The sequence below is a fragment of the Ornithodoros turicata genome, chromosome 1 (genome assembly GCF_037126465.1).
Source record: "Ornithodoros turicata isolate Travis chromosome 1, ASM3712646v1, whole genome shotgun sequence".
Classification (NCBI taxonomy): domain Eukaryota; kingdom Metazoa; phylum Arthropoda; class Arachnida; order Ixodida; family Argasidae; genus Ornithodoros; species Ornithodoros turicata.
This window is the reverse complement of record NC_088201.1, coordinates 139167736-139171337: the sequence shown is the minus strand read 5'-3', so window position 1 is coordinate 139171337 and position 3602 is coordinate 139167736. Positions and strand designations below refer to the sequence as shown.

General features: G+C 46.9%; 1 long non-coding RNA gene across 1 annotated transcript; it reads left to right on the top strand.

Annotated features, from left to right (window-relative positions):
- Positions 1–204: 204 nt before the first annotated feature.
- LOC135369869 (uncharacterized) lies at positions 205–3348 on the top strand. Its single transcript, XR_010415142.1, has 3 exons — positions 205–283; positions 2963–3105; positions 3174–3348. It is a non-coding gene; the product is annotated as an uncharacterized LOC135369869 (long non-coding RNA).
- The last annotated feature ends 254 nt before the right edge of the window (positions 3349–3602 follow it).

Genomic DNA, 3602 nt, shown 5'->3' with positions numbered 1-3602 from the left:
TCTTATGCCATTATTACAGTTACAACAGTTTTTGTTACACATGTATCTAAAGCTGAACTCAAATATATGACGTTCCTCTGTATGGGATTCATGGGAAAGAAGCGGGGGTTGGCCCTTCCTTAGTATCATTTACGAGGTTTGGCTTCCGTGTCGGCGGCTGTGTCTCATGCGCCGTGTGTCTTCTGTTCTCTTTTCCAGAGAGCGGTGCGTTACAATACAAAGTTACGAGCACCCAACGTTAACCGAAAGAAACCACCAGTGCAAATACTCGTCGAAAACCTCAGTAAGTCATCCCGCATTTTCTCAGTGTTTCGACAACGATACCGTGTGCGATTGGACCCTTGTCGTGACCAGAACACTGTATAATGGACACACTTGAACTGCCCTGAAGAGTGTACAAATGCACATCCGTTTAAGTACTTAGGAGAAATAAAAGGAAAGTACGCTTAGGAGGAATAAAAGGAAAGAGTGTTTTGACTGTTCAAACTTGTGCTGGGGTGTGTCTGACTCGGCATTACCCCCAAGCTTGGCTATCATCGCTACATTTGTTTGGGTTCGTAGCAATTATGTAAAGGTGTATACTGGCTGATGCTTTTATCTCATTGATACAGGCAAAGGTGGGCAGCAAATCCATTAAATTTGCCAACTTTTTGCGTGCATTGACACACAAAACTTTTATCTGTTAACTATTTACAGTAAAACCTCCAAAGTCAGACACCTCCCTACCTCGCGCAACTTCCCATGTCGGACACCTCCCTATCCCGGAAGTAGGACAGGGTCTTCCCTGCTAAGTCGGACAAAACCCTGGCCAAATTGCCTCAATATCGGCACATCTTTGCACTAAAATGACCCAAAATGAGCCAGTGCCCTTGACTTTCGTCCCCCTTTTTTCCCCCTATACTGATGTCAGCATTTTGTTGTCCTAGTTTTTCGAGTGCAAAAACTTGTGTTATCGGTCTACGTTGTAACTATTCTTTGTATGAGCACTTTTCTTCGGTTTGTCTAGAGCCTTTGACCGTGCACTGCACCGAGGCAATGAAAAGTGAGCTGATGCTTCAGAGAAGAGTCCCGAGCTTAATTCCAAGTGGGTTTAAATTATTGAGCAAGCAGCGCAGATGCTCGAAGGGCACCAAGGTAATGCCATTGAGTTGAATCTGCACAGAATTGAATCTACCAAAACCAGCAATGATTGTCAGTGAAGAGTGGGTAGAGAGGCACCAGGTACCACTAATGACCATCAGTTGAAGAACGGGGGCATTTCTGGCAACACAGCTGTGATGTCTTCCATTATTTGGTTTCTTTGTATTCTGCAACTCGGACAACCCATATCTAGGACACACTTCGGCTGCACCGTGGGTGTCCAAGATGGGGAGGTTTCACTGTATTACCATCCTTGTTTTTGATGATGTTGTGGCAGGGATGGTCCAGAGGGCTTCCCATATTACTCCTGAAGATTGTGGGCCATGTGATGCCTTTTCAGTTGTGTCACGCAGGAAACAGCAAAGTGTGGTTCTCAATTTGTCATACATATGAGCTCGTGCTGTTTTGCAACAAATTTCTGTCTGTTGAGAGTTAGCCGTTGTGATACCATTTTATTTCTCGTTGACCGCGGCATCGAAAATTCCGCTCGAAAAATAACGGCCTCGTTTGACACCTATTCGGTGGAATACATGAACGAGAGCAGATGCCGGATGGTGCAAATCAGAGCGCGACCTTGAGAAGCTGAATGCTGTGGTGGTGGACGACGTATTTCTCCTCCGCAAGATGTCCTTTCACTCCTGCACGCCAATCTCATTGTCTCCAGAGCCTTGACCCTTAAAGTTTGTTTACTTGACGCCTGACCTGGTGGAAAAATTCGCCAAGTACAGGGTGGGTGCAGGTAAAGCAGCACATTTTCGCACATAGCGCGTTCCCTGCATGCCGTACGGATTTACGGCGGCGCACAATGGTGCACTTATGCCGGGCAAATTGAGAAAAAAAAATCGTGGTACCCAAACTTTGTGCAATAAAATTGTTAGTTAGCTTTAGGTTTAGTTAAAACCACTGGGGGGTGCCGCTCACGCAGAAACACAGCTAGACGCAACTGTGCGCTGACCGCCATGTTGACTTCTGCATAGGAAAATCTGGATGCACTGAGAGCAACGTTTGCATGGAAAAACTTTTTCGTTACGTAGAGTTTGCTTACTACGATTTTATTGTTCGTTTTCATCCGAGAAATGCATCACCCTGTGCCACTGGAGGTTCACACAGTAAGCATGGAACATCATATATGCAAAAATGTGGGACTACCGTAATTTCACGCGTATAAGCCTCACCGCAGATAAGCCGCAGGACGCGTTTTTAGGGACGTTTTGAAATTTTTCTGGCAGATAAGCCGCGGGAAATACGGGATGACTGATTTGTGCGACAAAGGAGACCATAGAGAAGGCCATAAACCCTGTTGTCCATACTCCGGGATCGGCACAGTGTACAACAGAGGAGGTCAGTTCTGGAGTTCTACCAAGATCGGATTGTGCCCTTGTCGGGTGTTTTTCGTGGGCTGATGGGTCAGTGATCTTCCAGAAGACGTGAATCACTGTCACCACTTTCCTTAAAGCTGCTTGGGGGAATGCACCAGGAAGATCAATCTACTCGAATGTGAACCTGTCCCTGTTACGCACTGTTCGTGCATCGGCAGGGCAGTGCTGTTCCAGAGACACTGTCGGCCCTTTCGTTAAAATCGGCGTATGGAGAAAATACCAAGAAAAAATAGTCATCAGATAAGCCGCACCGGTGGATAAGCCGCAGGGCGCCCGTGAGAGAAAAAAATCGCGCATAAGCCGCGGCTAATACGCGGGAAAATACGGTACTTTATCTGCACCCACCCTTTAGATAGTCTGACGATGCTGAACACAGTGGTGTCTGTTCGATAGACTAGGTTTCTGGATGCAACCGCTTAATCGCAGCAGATGTTGCATTGCAGGTGCACTGAGGAGGAAACACAGGCATAGCCTTTGTGAGAACAAGGCCCTGGCAAAGAGCTTGGCAGCCGCTAGACAGGAGTTGACGGAGCAGTGCGAGCTGATGAAGCACAAACGGGAAATCTTTAGCATCCACTTGCCCAGGGTAATGCAGGTCCTTTGGTGTGGTTATTCGTCCTGGAGACATTATTCCTCTCTGATTTTGAACTGCAGGTAAGGAGATGGGTGCAAGAGAGTTCGAAAGCCCTGCAAACGGTCATGACGAACCACATCAATGTGGTGAATCTGCTCAGCCAGATCCTGGATCCGGATGGCAGACCCTCCTTCACCCCACAGGAGAGTTCAGCACCAGAGGAGCTGCCAGATAGGCATGTGTTCTACATAGAATTTGCGTCATCCTTCCCATCCTTCATGCGGCTTGAGCGTTAGAAATTTCGTGAAACATTTTGGCATTAGGGTTTGGTACATGGATGAATGAACTAAATTCGCACTGGCAATCACTTATTCATTAAATAATAAAAACTGGGGAAGCTGTCAGGGGATTTTGATGCAAGTCAGGTCAGGGCAGCTTGCAAAAAGCAACTCAAGTTAGGGAAAATCTGACATATGCCACAACGATGATCACTGTGGCCGAGTGGCCGC